General features: G+C 40.5%; 1 protein-coding gene across 2 annotated transcripts in view; it reads right to left on the bottom strand.

Annotated features, from left to right (window-relative positions):
* LOC128264029 (synaptosomal-associated protein 25) overlaps nucleotides 1–27,289 on the bottom strand; it is a 475,697-nt gene that overhangs the window by 141,744 nt on the left and 306,664 nt on the right. The gene's annotated exons all lie outside the window — the stretch shown is intronic.

Below are 27,289 nucleotides of genomic sequence, written 5' to 3'. Positions count from 1 at the left end.
TTTTAACTTCTTTTTGGCCTATTATCACAAATTCAACACTTTCAAGCATTGGTTTCCACGTGGAATGTTAAAAATTGCGAAGAATATAATTACGCTTTCGGCCCATCTCGTAATGCGATTCACAATGAAAAAATAGTTTTAACCGGCGCGGCTTAAGACAAGCGATTGTAAAAAGATAAGAAAAATGCATGAGCGTAAAACACAGCCGAATTCCCGATCTTCGTAATCCGGGCTCGGCTTCGGCTCCGGTTCCGAGTAAGTTTTCTTATCTTTAATTTGTCATTGATAAACAAGTCTAATTTACGGGTCAGACCCATTATTTTGTTGTGAGAAAACACATAAATACTAACGTTTTTATTCAGTAAATATCGCAAAATAGTTTTAAGTATTAATAAAAATTAAAAAAAAAAACTTAAATTATTTTTAAAATACATACTGGGAGTAGCTTACGTATCTTTTACAAAAATATATAAAAAACAAACAAAACAATAGAAATCATTAAAATATTAATTATTTTCAGTGCAGAAAATAAAACTAACAGTCCTCAAGTGTGGTTTTCTGATTCCTAAACCCGGATATGAAACAATTTTGGCGAAAAATCGAACACAGTCGCCGTGACCAACAATTGAGTTTTATTCTGTACGGACAAAATATAAATCAATGAATTAAACAATTTTCAGTGCAGTAAAAAAATCAAAGGTTCTCAGGAGTAGCTTTGTGATGGTTTTACAAGGATTTGAAACAATTTTGTCGAAAAATTTTAATACAGACGCCGTGACTTAAAATTGAAGTTTATTTTGAGTAATAAATATAAAAATCTTTAATAATCATTATATTTGAGTTATATTTTTTTTATCAAAAATAATAATTATTTTTGAGTTTTATATATATTTTTTTTTTATAAAAAATAATAATTGTGCCATAAGTTTTTTAAATTACACAAAAATAATGAGTTTCATTGAAGGAATTAGTAAAAATTTATATATAAACATTACCAAGGGATAAATACACCGAGTGAGGTTAAATTTTATACTCGTGAGTTTAGAATTGCTAAACTCGAAAGATTTGTTTTAAAACTACCGAACTTATTAAATTAATACGCATCTTATTGAGAAATTTTTGATATCCAATAGTTTAAAATTCATGTAACAATAGTTCACTGTCTAAAACAATTTTTTTGGGTGTAGTTAACATAAACTTCGTACAACTCTTAATCTCTAGATCAGACGTTGCTGTGATCAACTGGTGACCCGAACGTGAGAAATGCTTAACATTGCAGTGCTTCAGCGGTTTAATACAGTTAACATATGTTTGTGCGTGCTCATGTTTGAACACTGGCTTTACATTCAGGATTTTACTTAAAAAATTAGAGGGCAAGTATGGCTAGTTTTTGGTTACATCTACGAATGCGTATAATTGGTCATAATTAAATCATCAATTTGAAGCCTACGAAAAACTGGTGGAACCTGGTCATTATAATGCAGGCAACCCTCGAGCCTAATGCAAATGCTCTCCGATAGTTTGTTCAAGATCATAAAGTTCAAAAGCATCTTGACATGACTATATAATGCATCACTTAACCGCCTTAAAACAAGGTCCATTCCATGGTCGGTTTTTTTGATGACATCATCTGCTTAAAGTGGCTTTAGCTGCTTTTAATAGCAGCATAGTAATCAACAAGTCATAGGCTTCCGAAATTATACTGCGTTCTAGTGAATCCCAGTGAGTCGGGAGCACTGCTTACGACAATAACATGACGAATTTTGCGATAGTAAAAATAATTAATAATAATTAATAAACAAATTAACTTACTATCGGAACAAAGTATTTTAGTCCACCAATATGCTACTTGTGGAACCAATTATTTATTAACCCTATCGTTAAGTTTAAAACAGCAAAAGTTTTGAGTTTGTTGCTAATATACCTACTTTCGGCATCTGTACAGTACCTACAAAATTGGCACACGAGTCGCCAAAAATTTTTTTTGTTTTAGATTGTGAAGTCCGGAACCGCTTTTAAAACTGCAAAAGTTTTATGTTTGTTGCTAGGATACCTACTCTCGGCAGATGTACAGTACCTACAAAATTGGAACACGAGTCGCCAATAATTTTTTTGTTTTAGATTGTGAACAAAACTTAGCATGCCCTATTGCGAAAACATCTGAAATTTATTGTGTGCCTAAAAAAGCCTGTCACTGATCATATAACCAATCAACACTGACTTGTTCTGCCTTACACACAAGTCAATAGAAACAATCATTGGCACAAATTTTCGATGGAACTCGGTAAGACCCAAATAATAGTCATTAAACAGGGCAGTGCGCCGTTCCTATCCATACGGTCCGATGGTTTAAATTCCGGGATCAAGTTGATATTTCCACTGACCTGATTTTTCGAAGGATTGACGTTTTCGGTGATAGGTTATCTACATAAATTGCCACCAGACATAAACGGAGTACACTGATTTTCATTATACACCGCATTATGTCGTTAAAAGGCATTTTGCTGAATTATACTATTTCCGGTATAAAAAATTAGCATTTTAAGGGTGTCATATGGGGTTGATTTCGTTTTGTGGTGAGTAAGCAAAATCTGCAAATTTCTTTGATGCTGTAAAGAGAACGTTTGTGGTAGGGTTGTTAACTTTTTGCTGTGCCGTAATAAAGTTCAAGTTAACATGTAGCGAATTAACGTGTGATGCAGTGCCATGTTTGACACATAAGTTACGTTTTGCAGGTACTTTAGTTTTTTTTCATTTATTTTTCTTATATTTTATTGATTGTTAAGACATGAACACGTAAAAATATAAGTATATGAGCAGCCATTTGAGTCAAGCAAAATATTTATACATTTAACATGTAAAATGACCTCCTGCGAGCGGTTATAGAATGTCTTTGACTATAACTGATATCAGGCGATTTCTGTTCTGTTTCTCAAGTTAGGCATAAACAAGGCACTTTGCGGGATATATGAAATAAGATAATAATCCCGATTATAAGATTTTATTAGCTCTGTGCATATCAGTTTGTCAATCGATCCAGAGCCATAATTAACGATCTGTTAAATAATCCAAGGGAACAGTTGTTAGCACTGTGAGTGCAGGCTACTTGAGCCTCCTAGTATTATCCCTTAAAATGTTTCCCACACTGCACAAAGGACTTGTGCGGGGTTAAAATATAGCTCTCCCACCCATAGATAAGAATAGAACACTAATCACACTAATGTTATTATTTGGGCGTTCTTTTCATCAGTTAACAAATTTCTGTCGACACTAAAAACCCTTATTAAAATCTGTCCCCCGGGCCGGGAAGGAATTTTTTTTACTTATGGTCCATATCGATAGTAAAAGATGATGAAAAATTAAATACTATTTTGTATTAACAACGCGAAAACTTTGTGAACGCAGTAGTTCGAGACGATTTTAATTTGCGAAAAATTGTGAAACTATGTCGAAAGCGCGACGAAAAGGAGTGGCTACGATGATGTTCGATGGATCACTAACAATTATATTTCAATAATTTCTCTTAGAACCTAGCTTATGCTACGGTGGCGAGAGACGGGGCGAATTCGCAAGAGCGAACAGACGAAAGCTTTATTGGCTCCCGCTCTCGCCCTACAACTAGTGATTTAAATACAAGCGCTGAGTGCGCAAACACCGCCCCCTCTGAAGGGACGACGTCCTTCAGCCCAGAACGGGCAACAGGGCCAGTCGGTGGACAGCTCGCCGATATTCGCCAGTCCTGCGTCCTGACGTCCTCCACGCGAACCTTGCTTTCGGCGCCGGCGTGCACCGCTACCACTCGTCCGATCCTCCACTGCTGGGGCGGAAGATTGTCTTCTGCGACGACGACGAGCGCTCCCACGACGAGGTTGGGCTCCCCCTGGTGCCACTTGGACCGCTGCTGGAGGCTGGAGATGTACTCCCGGGACCATCGCTGCCAGAACCTGTGCCTGAGAGACGAGACACCTCGCCATCGTCGCAAGCAGGTCAGGCTGATCTGGTCCGGGAGCGCCGCTGATGGTGGGGCCAGAAGAGGGCCGCCGATGAGCAGATGCCCGGGGGTCAGGGCCTCGCCGTCGTTCGGGTCGCTGCTTAGAGCGCCGAGGGGCCTGGAGATTGAGCACGGCCTCCACGCTGGTGAGCAGAGTTCCGAGCTCCTCCGCGGTCAAGAGGTCTTGGCCTACCGTCCGAAGGAACAGGTGCTTTGCAGACTTCACACCTGCCTCCCATAGTCCGCCGAAGTGCGGTGCTCTGGGCGGTATGAACGCAAACTCGCGTCCTTTTTTTGATGCGAATGTTTCGATACCGCCCCCCTGCTCCTCCAGACGGGCTCGGAACTCTCTCATGTGGCGATCTGCGCCGACGAAATTGGTGGCGTTGTCGCACCACACCTTTTCCGGAATCCTGCGACGACTCACGAACCTTTGAAATGCCAACAAGAACGCATCAGTGGTTAGGTCAGACACTAATTCTAAGTGGACCGCTTTGGACGCAAAACAGACGAACAAGGCCACGTACGACTTGTACGGTGGCTTACCACGGATACGATACGTTGTGCTGAAGGGACCACAAAAATCAACGCCACAAATATTGAACGGGCGGAGAGCTCGAAGTCTATCTGCTGGCAAGTTTCCCATAATTTGCGTCAAAAGTTGCGGCTTACAGCGAAAGCAGCGCATGCACGACCGAACTGTTCGTCGGCAGACTTCTTGAGCATTAACTAGCCATATTTCCTCGCGCAGACGACTTACGAGAGCTCGTGGGCCAGCGTGACAGTTCGTAACGTGCAGGTATGACACATAGGATCTGACGAACTGTGAGCTTTTAGACAGCAACAACGGGAATTTGGCTTCGTACGGGATAGGAGCATTCAATAACCGACCCCCAACTCGTAGCAATGTCGAGGAGCACCAATCCGATTTATTTTCCTGAAGAAAAGGGTTTAACTTTTGAATATTCGTTGCTACCGGTTTATTCTTCCGAATTTTACTTATGTCGTCCCTGAACTCGTGAAATTGGACAGCTTCGACAATTTTATCAAAAGCGAAATCCAGTTCTCTTGGCGAAATACTTTTTTCAAAGGGCTTCGACACCTTTCTGCACCTTTGAATAAAACGAAAAACCCACACGAAAACTCTCAGAAGCTTCAGGTGCGACGAAAAAGACTCTATTTTCTGAAGCACATAATTTGGCTCTGGGCTGACTACGAGAGCTATTGCCGATTTGCGTAGCTCCATCGACATTACATCAGCCGGCAGTTCGAAATGTTTATTTACAGGCCAATTATTTTCTGAGTCTAGCAAGAACGAAGGCCCACCGAACCAAATGGACGTTGTAAGCTCCTCTACGTCACATCCTCGGGACACTATATCTGCTGGGTTGACTTTCGTGGGAACGTGTCTCCAAATTGCTTTCTCCGACCACTCCTGAATTTCTGCAACCCGGTTCGAAACAAAAACCGACAACGACGAGGGATGGGTTTTAATCCAGTGTAAAGTGATCTCGGAGTCTGTCCACAGGAAAACATTCTCAATGGGAGAATTTAGCAATGGCCTGACACGATTATAGAGATCTGCTAAAAGGTGAGCTGCACACAGCTCAAGGCGAGGCAAAGTTTTCGTCTTGAGGGGAGCTACTTTCGATTTGGCGGTCAATAAAGACACTTTAAAATCTCAGCAGTTTGAGTACGAACGTAGATGATGGAAGTGTCAGCGAAACCATATATTTGAATCGGGACCTGTGGATCTGTGTTGACGAATAGCGATACTTTAATTTTCGGCAGCTGCAGAAGCGTCGCTTTGAACGTCTCCCACGACGTAAGCAACTGCATCGTTAGCGACTCGAAGCCACAGTTCCAGCAAAAAAATCTTTGCATTTGTGACCAAAGGACACAAGAGGCCAAGTGGTTCGAAAAGTCGAGCAGTCAACGACAAAATATTTCGCTTTGTACACGCATTGAACAGAGTCGATCCTGGCAGCGACAAACGAAAAACTCCTATTTCCATTCTTTTAGGGTTAGATTGGGATTGCTGAACAGTTTTGGGCTTGGAAGCCTCTTCCGCTACCATGTGTTGGTATCGCCTGTTGATGGCCGCCTCGCATTCGCTCCAAAGTGGTACCGAAGTTTAATCTAACTGTTCCTCCCATTTTCGTTTAGTTCCTGCATCGACCTTGCTCATTACCAGATGTATTAAAATGGCATTGGTAATGCGTCTATCATCCCCAATAGACAGCAAGGAGTCATACAAGGCTGTGACCGTGTCGATGAGGGTTCTCAAGGCTGTAGCTGAAGGCTGGGAAATTTTTTGCAAATTAAAAAGTGTCGATATGTTGTCAAAAAAAATAAGACAATCATTATCGTACACCCGCTTCAGGCTAGCAAGGGCTTTGGGATAATTTTCCGCAGTGACTTGGAAGGCCCTAACTGTTCCTAAAGCGTCTCCAGCTAAACACGAAATTAAATGATTGAATTTTTCAATATCGTGTAAAGTGTCATCTTTGTCAACGAAAGTTTCGAAAAGGCTTATTAAATTTTTAAATTCGGAGTGTTTTCCGCTAAAAGTTGGGAGAGCAACGCTCGGCAGACGGCATTGAGGCGGGCGATTTGCTGGCGGAGCGGATTTCTCGATATTATTTTGTTTGGACTTATTTAAAATTGGGATCAGCAATGACTTTGTCATTACGGCCCTCTTTTCCAACTCTTCGCGGTATACATCTTTTGTATCTTTCACTTCTATTTGGTTTTGCAAAAGTGAAGCATTTTCAATGTGCGTATTTAGAATCTCTAATCGACACTCAAGCTCGACCGGATTTATAGATAATTTAGCTTCTTTTAAGTGGCGATAAGTTCGGTTAATACTTTTCATGCAAACATCTCGTTGGTGTTTAAGCTCTTCGATATCCTTAGTTGCCATTGCGTTTATTTGTATTTATTTGGTTGGTATCGAAGAGGTGTTAAATATTTATTTTTAATAAATTATTAATTTGTTAAATAAAAAATAAAAAATCAACGAGTAATATACCGATCGCACACGGTGTAAGGGAGCTAAGTGCCGAGAGAATTACAGCGAAAAATCTAAATAGGGTTTTTATATTTTTTATATAAACCCTGCGACAGTATATGCCGCACGCACGCACTTTAGGGGAGTTACCGCTCAAGCTCAAGCGTACCGAAAAAACGAACAAACGTTTAGGCAGACCGAAAATTGCACTGCTGCAGCGATCGAGAACGAAAACGACAAAAGATAACTCGAAATAGCGGCAGCGGTGTCGGTGTGCGTGTGTATGTGTACGCGGCTAGCGGCTCTTCCTATGCAGATGCTAACGGAGAATGATACACTGACCGATAACTAAGGGCAACGAATATATAAGCCTGATGCCAAAATGCGCGCAAAATTATGAAAAGCGCGGAAAATTGGAAAAGCGCGGGAAAATTCTGAAAAGCGCGGGAAATGTTCGGACAAACTGCAGCGAAAGTTATTGCCGCTAATTTTCTGAGAGCTTCAATTTTCACAATTTGCACTTTTTTTCCAGCTATTTTTATTTATACCCTAAACTGGTGCTCACTACGACGAAAGTTGGGGGAATTAAGTTCGCACTAATTGGATCGACGACGAGTATTTTATTACTTGTTCTTTGGCCAAAGCGATTCACATATAATTCGAAATAGATTATGTTTATTGTAGAATTTTGATTGTTAGTACATGCAAATTTTTATTTCTTGGTTAGAATGCTCACTATCTACCTATTTTTACACGAATGCAAAAAGTTGAAAGATGGGCCAAAACACAATTGACAAAACGCCACAGATTAACTTTCAACTTTTGGCACTCTATACCTGGATGGCCGACTTGATAATTGCAACTTCCTTTTTGTCTTCCATTTGGCGGCAGCAGCATTTCTCTTAGAACCTAGCTTATGCTACGGTGGCGAGAGACGGGGCGAATTCGCAAGAGCGAACAGACGAAAGCTATATTTGCTCCCGCTCTCGCCCTACAACAAGTGATTTAAATACAAGCGCTGAGTGCGCAAACAGATGATTTAGAAGATAGAACGGTAGCGGTCGTTATAATCCGAACAATGAATTCGAAACGGATCGTGAGAGCCAAAATTAGACTTGCATATTAAAAGGAATATAGGGCGGAATTGTCTAGTAATTCTAAAAGGAACACAAAATTAGACATTACTTAGTAAGGAACTACAGTCAACTTGGTTATTAAAAATTTTAAATATAAACATAATATTATTGAATGCTCTCCGGTCCTGCAAGCTAGATGCAATTAAGATCATTACAGGCGCACCAGGATTATAGTTATTTGCGAATCCGTACTTTTAATGTGCCTATCATCAGCATACATCAGAGTAGTAGACTCAAGTAATGCAGGTTTATCAATAAGAGGAAGAGAAGTGGACCCAGGTAACTACCTTGCGACACTCCGGAGGTTATGAGGACATATTTGGAGATACAACTGGTAATTAGACTTTTTGTGTGCGATTGGACAAGTACGTTTCAATTCATTTGAAAAGAGGAATAGAGGTAGCTTTTTTATAGCAGAAGATGATTAACTGAGTTAAAAGCATTACTAAAATTATTCAAGACGAAGACGTTAGTTCATGAAAATTTCTTGCTGTGAACCAAGCTGAGATGGGGACATTAATAAGTACCATTGATAATGTAACTGAGAAGTTAATATCAGCTCAAACAAATTAGGTATGGCTCAGAGCTTGGCTATTTTACGAAGTGGCAAAAAAAATATTCCTTCCATATAAAAGGTAAATAATTTAGTTGGAGAGATAGATAAAATATTTTGGCCAATGGTTTTGACAGAGCTTTTGTGCAGTTTTTTAGAACGCAACTTGGAAATTGATCAAGACCAGCAGAATGTGAAGGTTTATTAACTTAACGTTATCAAATACCATTTCTTCATTAATGATAAGCATAAAAATAGTTTCTGAGTGCGGCAGAGAAGAAAAGTTGGTTTAAAAATTACTGAAAATATATTTGCGATATCAGCGTCATTACTTTCTCTATATATATATTTTAAAATCACCTTAAACAACTAGAGGATCTTTAACCCAAAGATAACACTGACTAATTGCTGATAAATGTTGCTTATAAACATAAATGTCAGATCGTGGTGGTATGTTTGAGCAAGAAATGTAAACAAAGGAAATGGTCGGAGACAAACTCAATGTTATTGGCGACGTGAATAGCGATGAGATCGATGGGAAGGGTAGAATGGACCGCGATAAGGACACTGCCAGCAAGGCGTTTAGACTGGTCACACCGATATATAAAAGAATTCTTTGTAACGAATTTAACCAAGTATCAGTAAAAGCGGTTGGCGAAGGCATTAAAGCTGCGTACATTTTGATGGTGTATGGTGAACGCCGAAATTAAGTTTTTTGAGCGTGTGAAGGCGGCAATTGGAACTAGTATTTCAGGATTGTTATAATATGGTCAGACCAAATGGAATGGTGTCAGAAAAGAAGAGATATCTCTCTTTTGCTTAACGTTAAACTTGGTGACAACAAAATTTGATTTTGCAGCATTTAAAGTGTTGCGCAAGTGGGATTTAGCATCATCTGAAGTAGCACCCGGAGTCAAGCGTAAGTTGAAAAAGGTTTCGAGGTGCAACGCCCGTGATGGGCATTGTTGGTACTTAAACTTGTACATTACTGGAAGGTGAAGGTTGGGAATTCATGGACCTTTTGTTCCCGGCTACGGCTATACCAGCAATGGCAATGCAATGACTAGGCGCAGAGTTCAGTTTTTCCTCCAGATACTACTACTACTACTACTTCTTCTTACGTTTAGGTGATACTGATATAAGTTTAAGGCTTTTAAACCGGGTTTCCATAGCTTTAAACTGAGCTAGAATATCCATAAAGTTTGTATGCAGATCCTGAAACTTTAGATGTGTTTGGCGCATAAATGCTGACATCTCTGCTACCAAAAGTCTGCTCCATGGTCAGGCCTAGAGTAGACCAATGATATGTTTTAATCTGTCACAAATTTGGGGCCTGATATGGGCTGTGCATAGAGTCTGGATGAGCGATTTTATCGTAAGGGCAGCAAAAGGGGAATGTAATTTTATTATTGACGGTGCATTTGTTGGCACGCAGGAGTACGTAGTAAATATACTAGAAGGTTGGCAATCTGGAGTTAAGTAAAACAAAATTTAATTTTAGTTCTTCGACATATAGTAATAGTTAAATATTTTAGAATTATGTTTTAAATTTTATCAAAATCGGGCGACTATATCATATAGCTCCCATAGAAATAATAAAAATATATAAAATAACTATCAAATAATTGAGCTTCAAATCATCATAGCTTCAATGTTTTTAAACATATACGCATGTAAATCATATTTTTAATGTTTTCAAAAATATTTAATTCTTGCAATAGCTGCAAGGGTATATCTCGAAGAAAAATAAGGAAACAACAAAGTTATAATTTGTTTCCCCATTTTTGTCCCGTTTTGTCATAAACGTCCGATCCGGCTTGTTCCGACATGTTTCGTGCAGATAGCTTAAAAATTGAGAGACTAGTCTGCATAGAAACGGACAGACAGACGGACACGACTAGGTCCACTCTCCTAGCGATGGTGATCAAGAATGTATATACTATAAATTGTCTGCAAGACCTAAAGCATTTGAGCGCATTATTACTTCTCATTTGCAACATTTGTGCTCCTCACAAATATCACCTTATCAACATAGTTTTGATAATACGGGTGTGACATTACATTGTTCGTCTCATTCATTGAAGCTCAGAGACAGAGACAACTATATGGATACTGCTTGAGATTTTTTTGGTAATAAGTTCACTGTCACACTGCCTTTTTAACGTTAAATTTAAAGTTTATTGTTTTGTTTATTATATTGTGTTTATCCGGCTAATTTTAACGCTTAGAAGGTTTCAGTTGTTACCTTTAAATGGTAAACATTTTTTCGTATACATTTAAGACTCGCTTCTTCATTCCGTTTTGTCGTCAACTCCAATCAATGAGCAAATCTGTACTTTTTAGATACAATTTTTCACCTTGATGTATCGGCCCCGGAGGTATTTCATCGACTGGTATTTTTATACCAAAATCCGGTTCATATTTTTACTATCGGGTAACTGTTCTGACAATTTTCTTCATTCATTGCTCATTGGAGTCGTCATAGGTTGTCGTGCTCGCACTTACGAAAATCTTATAGTTAAAAACAAAAAATTAGCTATGAATGAGGCAAAAAATGTAGTGTCATAGCCCCATAAGCGAAAATCTACTACCACAAACCTACATGTAGTTAAAGGATTTAATAATAAAATGCAGACTTATGTTATATTTACAGTTTTAGTAGGGCTTTGGATTCTGTTAACCATTCTTTTCTTTTATTTAAATTAGATCAGCTCGGGATTTCAAGAAATCTTTTAACTTTGATTTCAAATTATTTGAATGGAAGAACTTTGAGGATTATTTTTAAAAGCGCTGTTTCCCTTATGATTAACGTAACAACTGGAGTGCCCCAAGGTAGTCATTTGTGCCCATTGCTATTTACTTTATTCATCAATGATCTTCCTTCTGTCATAACACATTCTTGAGTATTCGAGAATTAGTGTATGCTGATGATGTTAAACTTTGTTTGTCCTATAATAATTTGCAATCGGGTTTCGGTTTTCAGTCGGAAATTTGTTTCAGTGATGTTGTCAATCTAAATTTGCCTTAAATGTAACGTAATGCCTTTTTATAGGAGTACGCCTTCATTAATAAGCTATTCTCTTCATAATATGCCACTGGACCGTATATATTTAGGATTTAGGAGTTTTTCTTGACCCAAAATTTAAATTCGACTGTCACATAAAGTACTGTTAACAAGTCTATGAGTGTTCTTGGGTTTATTAAGCGGTGGTCAAAAGAATTTGACGATCCTTATACAACTAAATTATTATTTACTTCCCCTGTCCGTTTTAATTTAGAATATTGAGCTCCCGTTTGGAGTCCCCAATATCAAGTACACATTGATCGTATTGAGTTGTTACAAAATTTTTTTTTTTTCGCCCTTCGTGGTTTGAAATGTCTCTACATTATGTTATTTGTGTTTTCCTCGCGAGCTCGATAACTGTCCACTAAGCTAATAGTACTACGTTTCGTTTGGCGACTTGTTTGTACTGCTTATAGTGCATCAATGTTGAACAATATAATTATTCGAAACAATTCAGATCACGACCGGAAAAAAATACCGATAATCAGAATCCAATGATAGGATAATTATGCGAGATAATTCCGATACTATATGTACGTAAGGGCGGTCAGAAAACACGTCTGACCGTCAAATCAATCAAATCTCTGGATTGTTAGTCGATTGGAAAAGTTTTGCCCATATGTGCACCGGATTGTTGTTAGCGGGGTATTTTTTTCATGATAGTTGAAATCACACCGTCCTATGGCTGAACGTCGTCTTCTATTTTACCTTATAAGTTTCTAATAACATTCCCGCGATTCCCCATAACCTCATGTGGACTCAAAATCCAGATTTTCGTTCGACACTGGTAGTGCAGATATAAATTCTGCAGTGCCAATAACGGTCTCATGAGTCGTACTGTGTTTTGAGGCTCGCCCGTGAACTTTTATCACTGGATAATATGGCTCAAGTCAATTTATTATTATTATTTTCTTTTGCTGGGGAAGTATCATGATCTAAGACAGGTATTTTTTGTGAGCCTTTAAGAACTCTGTGCGCCACCAGTGCCTATCTTGGGGTCATATTCATAAATGATGTTGCAGCCAAAAAAAAAATACGGAAATACAGACAGCCCCGTATTTCAAAGGTGTAGCATGACGATGATGCAAGACAACTGTTTGGTAGTTTAGGTACACTCAGCGGCTGCTCATTCCGGGTGGTTGCCTAAAGACAACAATACCCACTTAACATTATAGAGTCCCTCAATCCATTTAAGCCTTCTCTCAGGCGAAAACGGTAAGGCTCAGTCAAATAATTTACTCTATAGATTTAAAAAAAATAAATGCCAGATGGCGATGATTTTAATGGCCACTTCTTTTCTTAACCCACCTAATCATGTTTCTTGTTACTGTTTTTTTTTTTGGAAATCCTTCGGAATCAATGCTAAAGAATCTGGACGATCTAGTGGAATTATTTGCTCAAGCAAACCTAACTCTTTGTGTAAGCGATAGTCAAGCCATGTTTTATCATATTAACACCAGGTAAAGCCTTGTATGGTGAACATCCAATAGATTGGTGCACCGCAGACAGTAAAGCACAGGTCATATGAGTCGGATATCTGTCCCATTTTCCTTGGTATTCACTTGGGTAGACTTCAGATAACCATAACAACGCTATAATCACTTGAGTCACATTGTAAGAAAAATATATTCTCAAAGTGTGGGTTTTGTAAGACTTGGGCAGCAGTCAAGAGTTTTCTTCTAAGACTCCAGGGCTTGATGAGTCCCAGTTCACTTAAAGTTTTTTTACATTTTAAATAGTTAGAAATAAACCTGCGAAACCATCCCCAGACTTCTAAGAATCCTCGTACTTACTTTTATTTTTTTGACTGAGTCAGCTTAAAATGCACGATAGTTCAGAGCACGGTCAATGCTGTTACGAATGTTGCTTCTGGAGTTAAGCCAATTTGCCGAAAAGCGTCTTTTAAATCCAATTTGGATACGATATTCGCTTCTGGTAGCCGAGCAAAAATTCCTTCTATACTTTGTTACTGATAGGCATCCTTTTTGGTAACATTGCACAATCTTTCAGAGACAGAGACAAACTTTATTAAGTTTTACTACCAACCTCATACACGAACACCTTTCACTTTCTGCGGGCTCTATAACTCCTTAACGTAACATGCGATCTACTTCATCAAACATTAGATTCTCTACGGCTGGGCATACAAGGTAATATCGTTGCTTAACAACTTTAGCCTCTCCAATATCCATGGTTCGGTTCGGCCAAAAAATTAAATTCAACAATATTTCGTCGCTGGAAATTTTCTGCCGTTTCTTGAGTAGCCCCAGACGTTTCTGCAAATTTAATTGCTTAATTTGCTGCTGCCGCCAAAAGGAAGTAAAAAAGGAAGTTGCAATTATCAAGTCGGCCATCCAGGTATAGAGTGCTAAAAGTTGAAAGTTAATCTGTGGCGTTTTGTCAATTGTGTTTTGGCCCATCTTTCGGTAGATAGTGAGCATTCTTACCAAGAAAAAAAAAATTTGCATGTACAACAACCAAAATTCTGCAATAAACATAATATATTTTGAACTATGGATTTATAGATGAATCGCTTTGGCCCATAAACAAGCAATTAAAATACTCGTCGTCGACCCAATTAGTGCAAACTTAATTCCCCCAATTTTCGTCGTAGCGAGCACCAATCTAAGGTATAAATAAAACAGCTGGAAAAAAGTGCAAATTGTGGAAAGTGTAGTTCTCAAAAATAAGCTGCAATAATTTTCGCCGCAGCTTGTCTAAACAATTTCTTGCGATTTTCAGTATTTTCCCGTGCATTTCAGAATTTTCCCGTGCTTTTCAGAATTTTCCCGCGCTTTTCCAATTTTCCCGCGCATTTTATAATTTTTGCGCGCCTTTCGGCATCAGGCTTATATATTCGTTGCCCTTAGTTATCGGTCAGTGTATCATTCTCCGTTAGCATTTGCCTAGAAAGCGCCGCTAGCCGCTGCCGCTATTTCGAGTTATCTTTGGTCGTTTTTGTTCTCGATCGCTGCAGCAGTGCAATTTTCGGTCTGCCCAAACGTTTGTTCGTTTTTTCGGTACGCTTAAGCTTGAGCGTTAGCCCCCCTACAGTGCGTGCGTGCGGCATACTACTGTCGCAGGGTTTATATAAAAAATGTAAAAACCCTATTTAGATATTTTTCGCTGTACTACTCTCGGCAATTACCTCCCCTACACTGTGTGCGATCGGTAGATTATAATTTATAAAAATAAATATTTAACACCTCTTCGATACTAACAAAATAAATACAAATAAACGCAATGACAACTAATGATAGCGAAGAGCTAAAGCTAAATTATCAGTAAATCCGGTCGAGCTTGCGTGTCGACTAGAGATTCTAAATACGCACATTGAAAATGCTTCACTTTTGCAAAACCAAATAGAAGTGAAAGATACAAAAGATGTATACCGCGAAGAGTTGGAAAAGAGGGTCGTTATGACAAAGTCATTGCTGATTTCGATTTTAAATAAGTGCAAACAAAATAATATCGAGAAATCCGCGCCGCCAGCAAATCGCCCGCCTCAATGCCGTCTCCCGAGCGGTGCTCTCCCAACTTTTAGCGGAAAACACTGGAGTCAATTAACACAACCCTGCAGAAATTTTGGTCCGTGGAGGACTTGCCGCCCAAGGCTAAGGTCCATACTCCTGAGCAACAACTCTGTCAACAACACTTTGAGAAAAAATACTCAAAGATTGTTCAAATCTGACCCAAATACTCTTGGTTCGGCATACGAAGTTGCGAAACGTAGATTTTTGTCGCTAGAAAGGAAATTGTCAAAGGACCCTTCACTGAAGAAGATGTATCTTGAATTCATTGGGGGAATATGTTTCAATGGGCCACATGTCCACCAATGACAAAATTCCGAATATTCCGCACTATTTCACTACAGCCACACAGTACTTCAACTAAGTTGAGAGTAGTTTTCGATGCATCGAGCCGTACTTCCGCGCAGGTAGCGTTGAATGACATCCTGATGGTAGGCCCAACTATCCAAAAGGAGCTGTACTCGACTCTGCTTCGGTTTAGATTGCATAAGTTTGCCCTTGCGGCCGACGTCAAAAAGATGTATCGCCAAGTGATGGTGAACGAAGCTGATCGAAACTTCCAGCTCATAGTATGGAGACGAGATCCTTCTGAGTCCCTGAAAATCTTTAAGTTAAACACCGTTACATATGGAACTTCGCCAGCACCCTTACTGGCGATTCGGTGTGCGGCTTGGAGAGATGGCGCAAGAAACTCATCCAAAAGCCGCAAAGGTTATTCAGAATGATTTTTATGTTGACGATTTGTTGACTGGCGCCGGATGCGTTGAGGACCTGAAAAGCCTTCCAGACGAAGTTTCTCAGGTCTTGCAAGAGGCAGGCTTTGAATTGGCAAAGTGTTTTTCAAACTGCCCAGAGTTATCCGCATCTGATAGCGCTGTAATGCCACTTATGGCAGACTCAGATGTAACTAAGACCCTTGGCGTGGTTTGGTTACCGGTTAAAGATTACTTTCAATTTCGGTTGGATGACTCTTTCCTGGATCTTCGCGCGACAAAGCGAAATATTTTGTCGGTGACAGCTCGATTTTTCGATCCACTTGGCCTCTTGTTTCCTTTGGTCACAAAGGCAAAGATGTTGTTGCAGGAACTGTGGCTTCGAAAATTGGATTGGGACGAGTCGCTACCGATGCAGTTGCTTACATCGTGGGAGACGTTTAAAGCGACGCTTCTGCAGCTGCCTAAAATTAAGGTATCGCGATTCGTTAAAACAGATCCACAAGTCCCGATTCAAATACATGGTTTCGCTGACGCTTCCATGTGAGCGTATGGGGCGTGCATCTACGTTCGGACTCAAACTGCTAAAGGCTTGAAAGTGTCTTTATTGACCGCCAAATCGAAAGTAGCTCCCCTCAAGAAGAAAACTTTGCCTCGCCTCTAGCTGTATGCAGCTCACCTTTTAGCAGATCTCTATAATCGTGTCAGGACATTGCTAAATTGTCCCATTGAGAATGTTTTTCTGTGGACAGACTCCGAGATCACTTTACACTGTATCAAAACCCATCCCTCGTCGTTGTCGGTTTTTGTTTCGAACCGGGAATCAGAAATTCAGGAGTGGCCGGAGAAAGCAATTTGGAGACATGTTCCCACGAAAGTCAACCCAGCAGATATAGTGTCCCGAGGATGTGACGTAGAGGAGCTTACATCGTCCAATTGGTTCGGTGGGCCTTCGTTCTTGCTTGACTCAGAAAATAACTGACCTGTAAATAAACATTTCGAACTGCAGGCTGATGCAATAGCTCTCGTAGGCAGCCCAGAGCGAAATTATGTGCTTCAGAAAATAGAGTCGTTTTCGTCGCACCTGAAGCTTCTGAGGGTGTTCGTATAGGTTTTTCGTTTTATTCAAAGATGCAGAAAGGTTTCGAAGCCCTTTGAAAAACGTATGTCGCCAAGAGAACTGGATTTCGCTTTTGAGAAAATTGTCGAAGCTATACAATTTCATGAATTCAGGGACGACATAAGAAAAATTCGGAAAATAAACCGGTGGAAACGAATATTCAAAAGTTAAACCATTTTCTTCAGGAAAATAAATTAGATTGGTGCTCCTCGACATTGCTACGAGTTAAGCCAATTTGCCGAAAAGCGTCTTTTAAATCCAATTTGGATACGATATTCGCTTCTGGTAGCCGAGCAAAAATTCCATCTATACTTTGTTACTGATAGGCATCCTTTTTGGTAACATTGCACAATCTTTCAGAGACAGAGACGAACTTTATTAGGTTTTACTACCAACCTCATAGACGAACACCATTCGCTTTCTGCGGGCTCTATAACTTCTTAAAGTAACATGCGATCTACTTCATCAAACATAAGTTTCTCTACGGCTGGGCATACAAGATAATATCGTTGCTTTACAACCTTAGCCTCTCCAATATCCATGTCTTGCTGAATGAGTGATGTGCGGCCTAGACATTGCTTTTGAAAATCCGGGATGATAAATTCTTAACGGCCTTTAATTGGCTAATTTTCATCTCTGATAAAGGAAAATTTTCCGACTCTTCCGATACCGTTTCTTCATTCAGGGAGCTTATAACTCCAGGTTCTAATTAAAACAATATCCAAAAGTCTAGCCATAAGTCAGCCTTTGACTAATGGAAGGGATTAAATACAACTGCATACTCGTTTCTATATCTCTGTTCTTAACAATTTCTATTAGCTGTTTTTACGTGAGTATTTATAATTTTAAATTGTGGATACTGACATCTTCTTTCGGTAATGTGGATCCGTGTTCATCATAATTCAGCAGTGTGACTTCGCTTCTATTATTATACCCTTGCAGAGGGTATTATAATTTCATACAGAAGTTTTCAACGCAGTGTAGGACACATTTCCGACCCTATAAAGTATATATATTCTTGATCAGCATCACTAGGCGAGTCGATCTAGCCATGTCCGTCTGTCCGTCCGTCTGTCTGTCCGTCTGTCCGTCCGTTTTTATGCAAACTAGTCTCTCAATTTTAAAGCTATCTGCATGAAACTTTCCAAAAAGTTGACTTCCTGTTGCAGGTAGTATATAAGTCGGAACGAGCCAGATCGAACGACTATAGCATATAGCTCCCATAGGAACAATCTGAAAATTAAATTTTAAAAATATATAACTTGGCTGTTTTTAAATTTTTTTATAGTTCTTCGACATATAGTAATGGTTAAATATTTCCGACCTACGTAAACAAGCTTGGCATTTGGGCTAATATACAGTTTGAACGCCATATCCATAACGAAATATAAGTCTTTCTCCAAGACATTTGAAAATTTAATACTAGTTTGTATTAACGAACGCGAAACTTGTGAGACTGCAGTCGGATTCGAAATATTTTTTTTGCGAAAATAAATATATGTAAAGTAAAAAATACGACGACGAAAGGGAGTGGTTTCGATGAAGTTCAAATGATCACTCGGCTTGCGCACTTGGCGCTTGTATTTGAAATCACTAGTTGTAGGGCGAGAGCGGGAGCCGATAAAGCTTTCGTCCGTTCGCTCTTGCGAATTCGCCCCGTCTCTCGCCACCGTAGCATAAGTTAGGTTCTAAGAGAAATTATTGAAATATTAAAGTTAGTGATCAATAGAACCTCATTGTAACCACTCATTTTCGTCGTCGTGCTTTCGAAATAGTTTCTTCACAAATTTTTTTTTTTTTTTTTTTTACATATGCATTTTATTTATTGAATCTTCTCTGAATTGAGACTAAAAATAAGTATATAAAATCTTAAATTAAAAAGCTATATCTGACAGTCAAGTTGACTGACGCGGGATGTAAGGGCTCTAATAACTATTGCTGAGCTGGAAGGTCATTTCGTTGCAATCGGGTCCGGTTGGAAACCCTGGCTAAGCCCCTGGCGAGCTGGTTTGGATGAGAAGTTAGCTTGGTGTGGTAGGACGCCTTTTGTTTTGAAATTTCATCTTTTACGGGTAGAATGCCCAGATCTCTGTGGATGTTGTCGTTCCGAACATACCAAGGTGCCCCAGTGATAGTTCTCAGGATTTTTGATTGTGCTCGCTGGATAATGTCGATGTTACTGCTGCTCGCGTTTCCCCACAATTGGGAGCCGTAAGTCAAGACTGGCTTAAGCGTTGAATTGTAGAGCAGAACCTTGAAGTACAGGCAGAGGGGGGAGCGAGCGTTTATGAGCCAATGGAGGTTATTGGATTTAAGTTTTAGATGAATTTTCTTAGCTTCGATATGTCTCCGCCATGTAAGTCTTCTGTCAAGGTGGACGCCAAGGTACGTTACATCGTCAGCTTGTGGAAGTGGCGTGTTATTCAGAGTTAGCGGGGGACACGTTTGTCTGTTAAGAGTAAACGTTATGTGTTTACACTTTTGCGCATTTATTTTTATACGCCAGTCTGATAACCACCTCTCCACTACCACGAGATGATCAGCTAGTTGTGCTGTTGCCTGAATTGGGCATTTGGACCGACTTAAGATCGCGGTATCGTCTGCGAATGTAGAAGTAGTTATCCGCTCGTTCGTGGGAATATCTGCGGTGTAAAGGAGAAATAGAGTTGGACCAAGGGCGCTACCTTGAGGAACTCCAGCCTCTATCGTGTAATCGTCGGATATTGTAGTGTTGCATCTCACGGCGAAGGCTCTGTTGTAAAGGTTCGATTCAATTATCCTGTGAGTGTTTTCCGGTAGTAACGCTCTGATTTTATGCATAAGGCCATCGAGCCAGACTCGGTCGAAAGCCTGCGCAACGTCAAGGAATACCACACTGCAATTCCCGAGACTCGAATGCAGTTCGTATTTCTGTTGTTAATCTGTTAACTTGCTCTATTGTTCCATGGCTTTCTCGAAAGCCAAATTGATGCGCCGGAATAATGTTGTGCTCTTTCAGATATGGGATTATGCGTGTCAAAAGGCATTTTTCGAGCAGTTTTGACAGACACGAGAGTAAACTTATCGGTCTATATGAGGCTGGTATTGTGTGATCTTTTCCTGGCTTTGGGATCATTATGATTACCGACTTTTTCCATTTTTTTGGGAAGTAGCCAAGTCGTGTAATCCCGTTAAATAGTTTACAAATTACCTCAACTGCACAGTTTGGGAGTTCAATTAGCATCTTAGGAGTTATTAGATCACCGCCTGGGGCCTTTTTTGTTTTTAATTGCTCGCTGATGACTTTTGCAACTTCGTTTGTTTGGAACAGAATTGGCGCCGTTTCAGTTCCACCTCGAATTGACGGCGACGGTAGTGTGAATGAATTATTTGCAGGGTTTGGCTGAAAAACATTTCGAAGGTGTAAAGCCAATGTACAGGCTCTGTCTTTGTCGCTTCTGGCCCAGCTGCCTGAAGAGTCTCTTACGGGAATTACTGTTTCGGCCGGCGCACTTAGATTTGGGTGGGCCTCCACAGGGGATGCTTGGTGCTGGTGGGTGAAAGTTTCTCAATGTACTGGCGTTGTGCTTTTTCTTCTTCGTGCCTTAGAGCCCTGGTAAGTCTGCGACCAGCTTCCTTAAGACTATGTTTTGAGGATGGCGATCTGCTGGTTTGCCAAGCACGCCTCAAACGTCTTTTCTCCAAAACAAGCTGTTCGATTTCAAGGTTAGTTTTGTGTTGGTGTGTGTGCCCATCCCTCCCTTGCGGTGTAGAGACTTTGGCTGCTGCGATGAGTACAGACTCCAGTGCATTGGCATAGCAGTCGATGTCCTCCTTGAAGTTGAGCTGTGGAGTTAGTTCGATGTGGGAACTTACGTACTTTTTGAACTTCAGCCAGTTGGTTCGATGCGACGTCAGCCTGCAAGGGTGCTCGATCAATTCCGGGCTTTGAAGAAGAGTTATTAGCACTGGTGAGTGGTCCGATGATAGATCCAAAAGCGATTTTGCAGATATTAGATTGCGAGAAATATTTTTTGTCAGAGCAAAATCAATTAAATCAGGTAGTTTTCTAGGATCTGTTGGCCAGTATGTAGGACTGCCTGGTGAAACGTAGTCCAGTTTGTTGCATGTTTTGATGAGTGCATTATTTAGTTGCCTTCCTTTGGGGGTCACAAGGCGGGATCCCTAGTGTGTGTGCTTGGCGTTGTAATCACCTGCTGCTATGAATCGCTCTCCAAGTGAATTGTAGAAGTCTATGAATTGGTCTTCTGAGACTGTAAAGCGGGGTGGGCAGTAGACAGCGGCAATGGAAAGGTTGCTGGTGCCCAACTGTAATTTTATCGATGTAGCTTGCAGATAATTTTTTGCAAACCGTTGGTGAAAGTGGTGTTTGATACGGTCTCTTATTAAGATGCCGGCTCCGCCATGTGCTTTACCATCTGGATGATCGGTGCCGTAGAACGTGTAGCCTCGTATTTGAAAGTTATATTTGCTGGTGAGATGCGTATCTGCCAGCAACATAACGTCGATGTGATTTTCGTTAAGAAATTGAGTTATTTCTGAACGTTGGCGTTCCACAGAGTTATTCGGAGGCTAGGCATAATTTATTTGGACTGCTGAGCTGCAAGCATTTGTAACAAGATATTTTGGTTTTGCATAAGAGTTTACATGGTGGTTTTCATGAAGGACATAAATTCCATCATATTTTGTTGCAAAGTTATCATCATAGTTTCCATGTTACTTTGTGGCTGTCCCATGGCCTGCTGTATGTTATCAGTTTTCGGCTCTATGTGAGATGTGCCTGATCTTAGAGCACTGGCGTAGGAAATGCTGTTGGTGGTAATTGAAGGGCCAAATGATGACCTGGCTGCTTTTGCGAAGAAAACTTCGGGTGTCGTTCTGGCGTGCCGTTGTCGCTCTTTGCATCCGACTTTTCATCTCCTTGTAGACTGGACAGCCTCTGTAGTTTGCTGTGTGGTTTCCTTGGCAGTTTACACACTTTTTAGTGAGAGAGTCTCCCTTGTTGGCAGGGCAGGGTTCGGAGCCGTGGCAGTTTCCACAAGCTAAACAAACTGACCTGAGGGTGCAGTAAGCCCTGGTGTGTCCGTATTCCTGGCAGTTTGTACATTGCACTGGCCCGTTCCGTTTGTGCGGCTCTTCTACTGTGATCCTACGGTGCAGAAGGTACTGCAACTTGTAGATCGGGTGCACTGCGTTTTTTTTTCAAAGTTCTGCTGTCTGGCTCCAGCTCGACCTTGAAAAGTGGTTGCGGCTTCTTGTTTTTGTTCATAATGTTTATAACATTTTTGGCGCAAAAACCGTTTTCATTTAAAGCCTCTATAATTTCAGAGGGGGTCACATCGGGTTCTATTCCCTTGAGGACAACTTGTAAGCCCTTGCAACTTTTCAGCTGGTACGTGTAGTAATTCTTTTTGGCGTTGTTTAGGTACTTCGACACTGCTCGGAAATCATCTTCGGTTTTGGTTTGAAGTTTGGTTTCGGTTATATTCCCTTTCATAAGCGGAATAACATGAAAGTTATCCTTCCCGACAAGCTCAACTATTTTATTGACTAGGACGTTGGAGATCTTCTCCCGAATAAAGATAGGTGGGGGCTTAAGTTTCTTTGGGACTAATTCTTCGTACTCTGTTTCGGGCTCCGCCAGAATGGAAAATCTATTTTCATTTAATGGCCCGAGATTTTCAGGGCCTTTGTTGGTACGATTTATTTTGGGCCTATTGCCGTCAGATTTTTTCGGGGGGGTTAGCTTGCGCTTGGAAATATTAATATAGCGATCCAAGCCTGTCTGCATGGCCGAACCCGCTTGCGGACTTGTAATTTTTTCTACCGTAGCTTTGTTTTTGCCGTTTGACCCGATTTTTGCACTTGGTTGTGTTGTTGCTTTACCCGCTGTAGAAGAAAAGAGTGGAGTCGTTATTGCATTGTTGGCGACAGAGACCGTTGTAGTTGACGTAGTGGTTGTTTTTGTTGTTGCACAAGGTGGCAGAAGCTCGGTTGGAGTTTTGCATTGCTCACTCCATGGTGTTTGTGCGGTGAAAAGCAGGGCGGGAGAGCAAGAACTAGCTTTCTGGTTTTCGGCGGTCAGTAAACTTGCACTTTCTTGCACTTTCGGTTCTAGAGTATTACTCGTGAACGAAAAATAAGCATTGTTTCGGGCCAAAGAGAGACGACGTTTGTCTTGCTCTCTCTGAATTTTTCACGGGCTTTGTCTTGTTGTTGTTATTTTCACAAATAACGCAAAATAAATCGCCTCGAACTACTGCAGTCACAAGTTTTCGCGTTGTTAATATAAAACAGTATTCAATTTTCATGGTGACCCCGACGTGATAGCAGTAGAGTTCGCGAGTTGTTTTAATTTCTTTCGGTGAAAAACTATAAAAATTACCAACAATACCCAAAACCAATTTATTCGTGTCGGCTCGGAAACAAAATTAAATTCAACAATATTTCGTCGCTGGAAATTTTCTGCCGTTCCTTGAGTAGCCCCAGACGTTTCTGTAAATTTAATTGCTTAATTTGCTGCTGCCGCCAAATGGAAGTAAAAAAGGAATTTGCAATTATCAAGTCGGCCAACCAGGTATAGAGTGCTAAAAGTTGAAAGTTAATCTGTAGCGTTTTGTCAATTGTGTTTTGGCCCATCTTTCAACTTTTTGCATTCGTGTAAAAATCGGTAGATAGTGAGCATTCTAACCAAGAAATAAAAATTTGCATGTACAACAACCAAAATTCTGCAATAAACATAATATATTTTGAATTATGGATTTATAGATGAATCGCTTTGGCCCATAAACAAATAAATAAAATACTCGTCGTCGAACCAATTAGTGCAAACTTAATTCCCCCAATTTTATTCGTAGTGAGCACCAATCTAGGGTATAAATAAAACAGCTGGAAAAAAGTGCAAATTGTGGAAAGTGTAGTTCTCAAAAATAAGCGGCAATAATTTTCGCCGCAGCTTGTCTAAACATTTTCTTGCTCTTTTCCGAATATTGCCGCGGTTTTCCAATTTTCCCGCGCTTTTTATAATTTTTGCGCGACTTTCCGCATCAGGCTTATATATTCGTTGCCCTTAGTTATCGGTTAGTGTATCATTCTCCGTTAGCATTTGCCTAGCCGCTAGCCGCTGCCGCTATTTCGAGTTATCTTTGGTCGTTTTCGTTCTCAATCGCTGCAGCAGTGCAATATTCGGTCTGCCTAAACGTTTGTTCGTTTTTTTCGGTACGCTTAAGCTTGAGCGTTAGCCCCCCTACAGTGCGTGCGTGCGGCATTCTACTGTCGCAGAGTTTATATAAAAAATATTAAAACCCTCTTTAGATATTTTTCGCTGTACTTTTCTCGGCAATTACCTTCCCTACACTGTGTGCGATCGGTATATTACTCGTTGATTTTTTTAATAGATTATTTAACAAATAAATAATTTATTAAAAATAAATATTTAACACCTCTTCGATACCAACAAAATAAATACAAATAAACGCAACGGCAACTAAGGATATCGAAGAGCTTAAACACCAACGAGATGTTTGCATGAAAAGTATTAACCGAACTTATCGCCATTTAAAAGAAGCTAAATATCAGTAAATCCGGTAGAGCTTGCGTTACGCAAATTGAAAATGCTTCACTTTTGCAAAACCAAATAGAAGTGAAAGATACAAAAGATGTATACCGCGAAGAGTTGGAAGAGAGGGCCATAATGATATTGTCATTGCTGATTTCGATTTTAAATAAGTGCAAACAAAATAATATCGAGAAATCCGCTCCGCCAGCAAATCGCCCGCCTCAATGTCGTCTACCGAGCGTTGCTCTCCAAAGTCTGAGAGGAAAACACTCCAAATTTAAAAATTTTATAAGCCTATTCGAAACTTTCGTTGACAAAGATGACACTTTACGCGATATTGAAAAAATCAATCATTTAATTTCGTGTTTAGCTGGAGACGCTTTAGGAACAGTTGAGCCTTTCAAGTCACTGCGGAAAATTATCCCAAAGCCCTTGCTAGCCTGAAGCGGGTGTACGATAATGATTGTCTTATTTTTTTTGACAACCTTTCGACACTTATTAATTTGCAAAAAATTTCCCAGCCTTCAGCTACAGCCTTGAGAACCCTCATCGACACGGTCACAGCCTTGTATGACTCCTTGCTGTCTATTGGGGATGATAGACGCATTACTAATGCTATTTTAATACATCTGGTAATGAGCAAGGTCGATGCAGGAACTAACAGAAAATGGGAAGAACAGTTAGATTATACTTCGCTTCCACTTTGGAGCGAATGTGAGGCGGCCCTCAACTGGCGATACCAACACATGGTAGCGGAAGAGGCGTCCAAGCCCAAAACTGTTCAGCAGACCCAATCTAACCCTATGAAGAATAAAAATAGGAGTTTTTCGTTTGTCGCTGCCAGGATCGACTCTGTTCAATGCGTGTATTGCAACTCAGCTGATCATCAGATTGGAAACTGCGCTTCCTTCGCAGCCCTAACAGTTCAGCAAAGATTCGATTTCGCTAAAAGAGCACCCTTATGCATTAACTGCTTAAGAAAGGTTCACACGGTCAAAAAATGCAAATCGAACAGATGTAGAGTGTGCAAATCCTCACATCACACTTTGCTACACACATATTCCCCAAACACAAATCTCGCGTTGCCACCCCCTTCTCAGCCCACGCTCATGCAGGAGTCTCCATCCACGTCGCATGTTTTGCATGCGAATGCATCGGATCGAGTCATTCTTGCAACTGCTGTTGTGAGCGTCCAAACCAAAAGTGGCGACTTTGTATTAGCTCGAGCGTTGCTCGACTCTGGTTCACAAATAAATTTTGTGACCGATGAGCTCGATCAGAGGCTCAAAATTACAAAAGAGGACGTGTGCATGAGCTTGCGAGGCATTGGTGGAACTAATGCCCAAGCCACAAAAAAAATACACACGATTGTGAAGTCGCGAGTAGGGAACAGCCAGTTGTCGTCCGATTTTTGGATTATGAAAAATATTTCTGGTTATCATCCGGATCAAACGGTGAACACCAGCGGGTAGAGGGTGCCTGAAAATATTCAATTGGCAGATCCATTCTTCTTCAAGCCCCAAAAAATAGAAATGCTTATCGGCGCTGATACGTTCTTTGAACTGTTATCTATTGGCCAGATAAAGCAGGGGCCTGAACTCCCCATCTTACAAAAGACAGTTCTCGGCTGGATAGTGTCAGGGAGATGTGCCTCTGAAAATAATAAAAACGCTGAAAAAAATGGTACATCTCAGCTGCCAGGAGGAAGCGTTGGAGTCAATTGACACAACCCTGCAGAAATTTTGGTCTGTGGAGGACTTGCCGCCCAAGGCTAAAGGTCCATACTCCTGAGCAACAACTCTGTCAACAACACTTTGAGAAAAATACTCAAAGATTGTCGTCCGGTAGATTTTCGTTTCGTTTGCCGTTCAAATCTGACCCAAATACACTTGGTTCGTCATACGAAGTTGGGAAACGTAGATTTTTGTCGCTAGAAAGGAAATTGTCAAAGGACCCTTCGCTGAAGAAGATGTATCTTGAATTCATATTCATAATATGTTTCAATGGGCCACATGTCCTCCACCAATGACAAAATTCCGAATACTCCGCACTATTTCATTCCGCACCAATGCCTTCTACGGACACAAAGTACTTCAACTAAATTGAGAGTAGTTTTCAATGCATCGAGCCGTACTTCTACGCAGGTAGCGTTGAATGACATCGTAATGGTAGGCCCAACTATCCAAGAGGAGCTGTACTCGACTCTGCTTCGGTTTAGATTGCATAAGTTTGTCTTTGCGGCCGACGTCAAAAAGATGTATCGCCAAGTGATGGTGGACGAAGCTGATCGAAACTTCCAGCTCATAGTATGGAGACGAGATCCTTCTGATTCCCTGAAAATCTTTAAGTTTAATACCGTTACATATGGAACTTCGCCAGCACCCTTTTTGGCGATTCGGTGTTTAATGCGGCTAGGAGAGATGGCGCAAACAACTCATCCAAAAGCGGCAAAAGTTATTCAGAATGATTTTTATGTTGACGGTTTGTTGACTGGCGCCGGATGCGTTGAGGACCTTCAAAGCCTTCGAGACGAAGTTTCTCAGGTCTTGCAAGAGGCAGGCTTTGAATTGGCAAAGTGGTTTTCAAACTGCCCAGAGTTATCCGCATATGATAG

This window comes from Drosophila gunungcola, unplaced genomic scaffold (assembly GCF_025200985.1).
Source record: "Drosophila gunungcola strain Sukarami unplaced genomic scaffold, Dgunungcola_SK_2 000051F, whole genome shotgun sequence".
NCBI lineage: Eukaryota > Metazoa > Arthropoda > Insecta > Diptera > Drosophilidae > Drosophila > Drosophila gunungcola.
The sequence above is the reverse complement of the archived record's forward strand: the minus strand, read 5'-3'. Positions and strand labels throughout refer to the sequence as shown.